Genomic DNA, 9,902 nt, shown 5'->3' on the forward strand with positions numbered 1-9,902 from the left:
ATGTACCTTTTAAGTTACACGTGAAACATTTGTTTATACACATTAAACATTTTTAAAATACATGATGTACATTCTTTTCTATGAAATCGTGTTTTGAACACTTTTTGAATACATTATAAAAAAATTCAAATAGATGGTGATTTTTTAAAAATAAAATTAAATATTTTTCTTCACACACAATGTACATTTTTTGTAGATCAGAAACATTTTTATATAAATATTTATTTCTTATAATATATTTTTTATGTTTATTTTTATTTAATGTACATTATGGGTGTGTTTGGTAGCATGTATGGACCTATCCTAATTGTTCTCTTCTAATAAATGCTAAGTCCATGCATTTGCTGTTGTTTGGCAGCGGTGCATGCGCTGGGACATGCTGAGCTGAGACTTTGTTTGACAGCCTGCATGTGTTTAGACATGTTGAATAATTTCAAATTTCGAATAATTATATTAAATGATGAATAAAATTGAAAAAATATGAATAAATTAAATATATTTAAAATTTTGAACTTTTATTGAGAATCAAACAAAATTTGAAATTCTAAACAATTTTTGAAAATTCAAATAAAATTTATTATTCTGAACATTTTTACAAAATTTAAACATATTTGGAAAGTCCAAACTTTTAAAAAATGTGTTTTTATTTTTTTAAATTAAACCAAATTTGAAATTCTAAACTTTTTGATTTTTTTAAATTTAAAAGAAATTTGAAATTCTATTTTGTAAAAAATTAAACAAATAGGGATATGTTTCTCGTTTATGGAGGTGATAAAGAGCTTGTCGTAAATGGTTACGTCGACGCTAGCTTTGGCACTGATCCGGATGACTCTAAGTCACAATCCGGATACGTATTTTTATTGAAGGGTTTTATCAATTTTGTCATCGGCTGTATAACGCTACTCAGTTTTGCCACTAAATGTTTTTACTAATAAAAAATGTCACTCTTCCGTTAGACACAAACGGCGCATGAAAAGAGAATAAAAATGGCGTCCTGGGGTTTCAAACCCAAGACCACGACCTCTAATAAGGCACGAGCTAACCAACTGAGCTAAGGAGATGTTTTGACATAGAAGGAGATATACCCCTTATATGTTTATATGGAATAATATTCCATCAAAGCAACATCTCGTATATTTTCTTGTTGCTAGCTAGTTGGACTTGGGTTTGAAAATTAATATCGACAACACATCTGCATGAGCGGCTGGCCGGCTCGAAGAATCTGTCTGGTACTAGTAGGCATAAACAAATGAGGCAGACTGTCACGCCCAATTTTTTTGACGAAACAACACATATGACAACAAGATCACATGGTATTCTAAATTTCTCTGAAAATATCAGCATGGTGGCTGCCCATTTTTCTAAAAATGACACAAACACAAAGTGGTTCACAGACATAAATAAGATTCAAAATATCAACTTGTTGTTTTTTCAACACACACAAATCAGGTTCACAAACATAAATAAGGTTCAATAACATCCACTTGCTGGTCGAAATATAAATGTCCAAATTCTCAAACATGCATAAGGTTGAAAAGAAGGATGTCCAAGTTCACAAGCATAAGGTCACGATCACACAAACTTCACATATTTAGCTTCTTTTTGCTTCTTGTGTTTTTAGCAGGATTGTCTCGTGGTTCCACATTTGCAACTCGAATATGCATGGGAGACGAAACAAATCCACCTGCATGTCCTTCAGTTGTGGTACAAAGTTTATTTTTCATGTCCTTCCTTTTCCTAGTGTTCTTCTCTGTTTTCTTCACACTTGTTTTCTTCACACTTTTCTTTGAGCTATACAGAAGTTAGTCATGTTGCAAAAAAGAATGAAAATAGATGTTGAAAATACATATAGAATAGCACATGTTCTTTTCATGTTACCTAGCATAACTTGCAACCATTGATAGTTCAGGGATTGCAACCATTGTTAGTTCAGGGTCGCCTTCTCCTACCACAAAAGGGGCTTCCCTAGCTTGGAGGTCAGCCTCATCTTCTCCAAATGCTGGGTCAACTGGATTTGTGCACAATCTGGCAATGTGCCCGAAACATCCGCATCGCTTGCACTTCCTTTTCCTAGCGCCCACGCCAGCACCTTCAACACTAGATCTAATTCTAGTCTTCCTTGGTCGGCCTTTTAACCTCCTCAACACTGGAGCATGTAGAATCCAGGGTCAACAATGTCCCATTGTTGCTTGCCTACCATTGCAGGTATGTTGTCCACATATGCAGCCTTAAATTTTGCAACGGAGTAGAACTCATGTACATATGGTTCAATTTCTGATACTGGACCTCATAGTGAAGTAATAAAGTACAGGGCATGGATACATGGCAAACCCTTGACCTGCCATTGCGTGCAGCTACATGTTTCCTTTGCGATGTTAACAGGGTACCTCCATTCCCTATTCTCTTTGTCCACTGCAGTAATTTCTGCATCAACATCACTACGTCTAATTACCGTCATCTTCAGCCGTGATAAGAACACAAACCATTAATCATTGAATTTAGTTGTTATGAAATTAATCAATTAAAAGAATACAAGATATTTACCTTTGGATTTGGCATGCAGTGTCTTTATCACACTTGGTATTATGAGATGCCCAAGCCATTTTTCTAATGCTATCCTCATCCGCAGATCAAACTTCTCCATTATCATCTGCCTAATCTTGTCCAACATGTCAACAATAAGAAGAGCCTTAACTTTCCCGAGTTTGCTATTAAATGACTCTGCGAGGTTGTTATTGACATAGTCAACCTTGCAGATTTCATTGAACTTGCTTCTATACCATATCTTTGTGTGGTATTCAGCCATATATTTTTGGACACTCTTCTTAGCAAGGATCTGTTTCATATGCCAATTGTGCTTTCTAGAGCTGAAAGTTAAGCTTGCAACCCAAAGATTGTCATCATAGACCTTGCCCTTGATTTTCTTTGAAAATTTGCAGCAAGATGCCTCATACACTCCCTATGCTCCACTCGAGGCCACACTTGTTCTATTGATGTCTCTAAACCTTTGCAAGCGTTAGTGTGTATGACTAGTCATTTAGGATGCCCAATAAGCCCACACAGATTTTGAAGAAACCAAGCCCAACTTTGAGATGATTCTGTCTCTAACACCCCATATGCAACTGGGTAAAGCCAATTACGACCATCAATGGCACAAGCAGAAGCTAGTTTCCCTTTGAATCTCCCATTTAGTGCAGTTGAGTCTACGACCAAGTATGGTCGACATCCATTTAAAAATCCTTGCCAACATGCCTTGAGTGAAACAAACACCCTCCTAAAGCATTCCTTCTCCCTCACTTTTCCTTTGATCGTGTATTGCACAGTCTCTTTGTCTATTTCCACTACACTACGAGGAGAGCACTTCTCCACCTCAGCCTTGAAACTATAGAGACGATGGAAGCTATCTTCCATTTTCCACTAATCATATCCATTGCTTTGTCCTTACCACGAAATACATGCATGTATGTGATACGTCTCAACGTATCTATAATTTTTGATTGTTCCATGTTGTTATATTATCATTCTTGGATGTTTTGAGATCATTTTATAGTCATTTTATATCATTTTTTGGCACTAACCTATTAACATAGTGCCCAGTGCCAGTTGCTGTTTTTTTGCATGTTTTTACATCACAGGAAATCAATATCAAACAGAGTCCAAATGCAACGAAACTCCTGGAGGATTTTTTGGGTCAGAAGAAAGCCAATGGGCCAAGGAAGCACCTGGGGGGCTGCTCGAGGGGAGCAGCACCCACCAGGGCGTGCCAGGAGGGCCAGGCGCGCCCTGGTGGGTGCTGCCCACCTCGGGTGCCCCCTGAACCGCCTCTTCGCTCTATATTCCGGAAACCCTAGAGGAGTCAGCGAAAATCAATTTCAGCCGCCGCAGAGTCCAAAACCACCAGATACAATCTAGACACCGTCATGGAGGGGGTTCACCACTTCCATTGGTACCTCTCCTATGATGCGTGAGTAGTTCTTTGTAGACCTACAGGTCCGTAGTTAGTAGCTAGATGGTTTCCTCTCTCTCTCTCTCTCTCTTGATTATCAATACAATGGTCTCTTGGATATCCATATGATGTAAGTCTTTTTGCGGTGTGTTTGTTGGGATCCGATGAACTTTGAGTTTATGATCAGATCTATGTTTTTATCCAAGAAAGTTATTTGAGTCTTCTTTGATCTCTTATATGCATGATTGCTTATAGCCTCATATTTCTTCTCCGTTATTTGGGTTTTGTTTAGCCAACTTGATCTATTTATCTTGCAATGGGAAGAGGTGCTTTGTAGTGGGTTCAATCTTATGGTGCTTGATCCCAGTGACAGAAGGGGAACCGACACATATGCATTTTCGCTACTAAGGATAACAAGATGAGATCTATATCTCCGCAATAGATAAACGGATCTCGTCTACATCATGTCATCGTTCTTATTGCATTACTCTGTTTTCTCATGAACTTAATACACTAGATGCATGCTGAATAGCGGTTGATGTGTGGAGTAATAATAGTAGATGCAGGCAGGAGTCAGTCTACTAATCTTGGACGTGATGCCTATATAATGATCATTGCCTAGATATCGTCATGATTATTTTAAGTTCTATCAATTGCCCAACAGTAATTGTTTTCCCACTGTTTGCTATTTTTCTCGAGAGAAGCCACTAGTGAAACCTACGACCCCCAGGTCTCTTTTTATCATATTTGCCTTTGCGATCTATTTTCTCTTGAATTTATTTTCAGATCTATTAAACAAAAAATACAAAAATACCTTGCTGCAATTTATTTGTTCCACGATCTATTTATCCTATCTACCATTTTTACCTCACGTTATTTGCCTATCTTGAGGCGTCGTACCCGAAAGGGATTGACAACCCCTTTAACACGCCGAGTTGCGAGTATTTGTTATTTGTGTGCAGGTGTTGTTTACGTGGTGTGAGGAGGTTCTTCTACTGGTTCGATAACCTTGGTCTCATCACTGAGGGAAATACCTACCATCGCTATACTGCATCATCCCTTCCTCTTTGGGAAAATGCCGACGTAGTTCTAGGAGACATCAAAAGGAATTTCTGGCGCCATTGTCGGGGAGAATCTTCAACATTAACCAGGTTCCTAATCAAAAATCTCATCTTGTCGCAATTTAGATTATTTGCCATTTGCCTCTCGTTTTCCTCTTCCCTACTTCACAAAAAATTGTTTTTTATTCACCATTTTCTCATCAGATCTTTTATTTGCTTGAACTTGTCACCATGAGTGACTTGGGCATGGCAGAAACAGATGATGGCCTAACTCCTAAAGTGGAGAGTACGAGTAATCTGGATGCCAAAACTTTTGTTTTGGGGCAAAGGAATTTTATGGGGAAAGAACATATCCAATAATTTTTTAACTGTGTCAGAAAATTAAGTCTTGATGACATCCCTATACTTAAAAGGAATAAAACTTATGCGGAAGCTATCTCGGCACTTGTTTTCAAACTTGAAACTAGATTTATTCATACTCATCCTACCTTGCAAAGATTGTTTTATGAGTTGCCCGCTATAAAGGACCCTAAAGCTAAAAAGTTAGCCACTCTCGTTTTGATGAATGAATTCGACTACATAATACGGGAAGCCAGGGAAATCCTTGATTTTTATGGCATGAATCGTGAAAAACCCATGATTGATGAAATTCTTTATAATAGTGATTATGATTTGAGACATTTTCTTGGAGATAACCAAATCTTTGATGTGAATCTTGAAAAGCAAGTCCTTGTTTTAGATATGATCCAACAAGTTTCTAACGATGTTAATCAACACTATTCTTGGATCACTGCCGGGAATCAAAGGGGATATGATAAAAAGCAACTTGATAATGCTAAGGTTTCCATGTATAATGTGTTTTAGGTCTTATTTACAAAACCTCCCAACACAAAAACCTCCAAGGGAAACAAGGACAAAGATGAAAACACTTAGATCTTACGCGTTATGCCTAGCTAGGGGCGTAAAACGATAGCGCTTGTTGGGAGGCAACCCAATGAATAAAATTTGTTTTTGCTTTTTTATTTCTGTTCTTGAGTGTTAGAAAAATTATGCTACTGTTACGATTGTGTTTTTTGTGTTTTAATTAGTGGTTGTGCCAAGCAAGGCCTTTGGGAAGACTTGGGTGAAAGTTTATTTGATCTCACTGAAAAACAGAAACTTTTGCGCTCACGAGTTTATTTGTAATTTTTACAGAAGAGTGACTTTGAGTTGATTATTTTTGAAGAATATTAATACACAAATTGCTCACGTCCACCAATTTATTTCATAATTTTTGGAGTTAAATAAGTATTCGAAATTTTCAGATTGCTACAGATTGTTCTGTTTTGACAGATTCTGTTTTCTTTGCGTTGTGTGCTTGTTTTGATGATTCTATGGTTTTCTTTGATGAGTTTTTGCCATAGAAAAGTTGGAATACAGTAGATATAATGCAAAAATAATAATAATAGGTTTTATACAGTACTTATAATAGTGGTTGGTTTCTTATACTAACGGATCTTACGAAGGTTTTGTTTGAGTTTTGTGTGATTGAAATTTTCAAGTTTTGGGTTATCTTACGATGAATGAATGAATAAAGATAATCGAAAGGCTAAGCTTGGAGATGCCCGAGGCACCCAAAGATAATATTCAAAGAAGTAGCAAGCAACTAAGCTTGGGGATGCCCCCGAGTGGCATCCCCGCTTTCTTCTAACAACCATCGGTATTTTACTTGAAACTATATTTTTATTCATCACATGAAATGAGTTTTGCTTGGAGCGTCTTGTATGATATGAGTCTTTGCTTGTTTTTATTTGTGTTTTAAGTGTTGAATCCTTTCTAGACACACCCTTTTGAGAAAGCCAAAAATTATGCTATGCTTGCTCCTATGCTTCACTTAAATTTTTAGAGCCATGGACTTGCTCTAGTACTTCACTTATAACTTTTTGAGCATGGTGTGCTTTGTTATTTTTGAAGAAATGTTCTCATGCTTCACTTAGATTTATTTGGGAGTTAGTGAAATTTTAAGAAATTCTCTCTTGTTTCACTTAAATTATTTTGAGAGAAAGAAAAAAAATATGCTCATGATCTTCACTTATATTTGTTTGAGCTTATCAAAAGCAACATATGAAAATAGTCCCAAAGTGATAGATATCCAAGGAGGATATAATAAAAACTTTCATGAAGATCATTGGACAAAATAAACTTGATTCTTAGTAATGGTTTTGAGATATGACGATATGATATGTGAGTCATGTCGATGGGTAATTGTGCTTTAGTAACAAATATCGATATTAAGGTTTGTGATTCCTATGCAAGCACTAAAGTCAATAGTTATGCAATGAAATTTATATCCTACTTATGGCGCATTATCCGGTGTTACTTATGCTTAATGCTTAGGTACGGATATTTTCACTTTTTGCTTGGTCGCTTCTCAATCTTTTTGCTAGACTTCATTTTGCACTAAGTATGATCACTACTTGTGCATCCAAACCCCTTTAAACCAATTTTGCCATATGAGTCCACTATACCTACCTATATGCGGTATTTCCATGCCATTCTAAGCAAATTTGCATGTGCCATCTCTAATGTTCAAAATAAATTTCTCTTTTGTGTGCTCTACTACTCGCGAAGCGGTAAAGGGTAGCCGATATTTTCATGCTAGATGTGTTATTCTCACGATGAGTGTTTATTCACTTGTCATTGCACGAGAGTATGGCAAAGGTACTAGGGATGCCCAGTCCCGAAATGAATAATGAATTTACTTTATGTTGTCAAATAATATATTCCTTGGAAAGTGTTGGTATGGAGGGCACCCGTGGATACGGTTAGCCATGGAAAGTGAAAGTTATGGCGGAAAAGGGAATAAACTTTATTTTCTATTTGGGAACCGCCTATGATGTATCTAGCATGGAAAGTGTTGGGATGCTCCAAGTTGTTTTCGTTGGTGGGAAAAGTATGCATCTCAAAAATAATTTTTATCTCTCAATTTAAGCTTTGAGCTCTGCCACCTCTACAAATCCCTACTTCTCTCCACGAAGGTCCTTTCTTTTACTTATGCAATTTTTATTTTGAATTTGAGTCTCCATCTTCTCTTATAAAGCACCAACTAAGGGGCACTATGATCGTATTTGAACATTGAGTGTAGCTAATATTCGAGTGTGTTTCATGAATGGATCAATGATTGAGCATGATGGGCTAGGGATAACTTGCTTTAGTGTTGATATTTTGAAAGACATGGTTGCTTGTTAGTATGCTTGAGTATTAAAGTCTTCATGTCAAAACTAGACTATTACTTTGAATCATATAAAAGTCCATATGTCCATGCTATAAAGAAAAGAAATGTGATGAACATGTTAGGCAACATTCCACATCAAAAATTATGTTTTTATCATTTACCTACTCGAGGACGACCAGGAATTAAGCTTGAGGATGATGATACGTCTCCAACGTATATATAATTTTTAATTGTTACATGCTGTTATATTATCATTCTTGGATGCTTTACAATCATTTTATATCATTTTTTGGTACTAACCTATTAACATAGTGCCCAGTGCCAGTTGCTATATTTTGCATGTTTTTTACATCGCAGGAAATTAATATCAAACGGAGTCCAAACGCAATGAAACTCCTGGAGGATTTTTTTGGGACAGAAGAAAGCCGATGGGCCAAGGAAGTACCTGGGGGGCTGCTCGAGGGGAGTAGCACCCACCAGGGTGTGCTAGGAGGCCCAGGGGCACCCTGGTGGGTGTTGCCCACCTCGGGTGCCCCCTAAACCGCCTCTTTGCTCTACAAATACCACAATATTCCAGAAACCCTAGAGGAGTCGACAAAAATCAATTCCAGCCGACGCAGAGTCCAGAACCACACCGTCATGGAGGGGTTCACCACTTCCATTGGTGCCTCTCCTATGATGCGTGAGTAGTTCTTTGTAGACCTACGAGTCCGTAGTTAGTAGCTAGATGGCTTTTTCTCTCTCTCTTGATTATCAATACAATGGTCTCTTGGAGATCCATATGATGTAAGTCTTTTTGTGGTGTGTTTATTGGGATCCGATGAACTTTGAGTTTATGATCGGATCTACGTTTTTATCCAAGAAAGTTATTCGAGTCTTCTTTGATCTCTTATATGCATGATTGTTGATAACCCACAAGTATAGGGGATCCAACAGTTTTCGAGGGTAGAGTATTCAACCCTTGATTCGACACAAGGGGAGCCAAAGAATATTCTTAAGTATTAGCAGTTGAGTTGTCAATTCAACCACACCTTGATAACTTAGTATCTGCAGCAAAGTATTTAGTAGCAAAGTAGTATGATAGTAATGGTAACAATGGCAAAAGTAATGATAGTAGTTTTGTAGTAATTGTAACAGTAGCAACGCAAAAGTAAATAAGCAAAGCACAATATGTGAAAAGCTCGTAAGCAATGGATCAGTGATGGATAATTATGTTGGATGCAATTCATCATGTAATAGTTATAACATAGGGTGACACAGAACTAGCTCCAGTTCATTAATGTAATTTAGGCATGTATTTCGAATATAGTCATACGTGCTTATGGAAAAGAACTTGCATGACATCTTTTGTCCTACCCTCCCATGGCAGCGGGCTCCTATTGGAAACTAAGGGATATTAAGGCCTCCTTTTAATAGAGTACCGGACCAAAGCATTAACACATAGTGAATACATGAACTCCTCAAACTACGGTCATCACCGAGAAGTATCCCGATTATTGTCACTTCGGGGTTGTTGGATCATAACACATAATAGGTGACTATAGACTTGCAAGATAGGATCAAGAACTCACATATATTCATGAAAACATAATAGGTTCAGATCTGAAATCATGGCACTCGGGCCCTAGTGACAAGCATTAAGCATAGCAAAGTCATAGCAACATAAATCTCAGAACATAGT

Source organism: Triticum aestivum, chromosome 1B (assembly GCF_018294505.1).
Source record: "Triticum aestivum cultivar Chinese Spring chromosome 1B, IWGSC CS RefSeq v2.1, whole genome shotgun sequence".
Lineage (NCBI taxonomy): Eukaryota > Viridiplantae > Streptophyta > Magnoliopsida > Poales > Poaceae > Triticum > Triticum aestivum.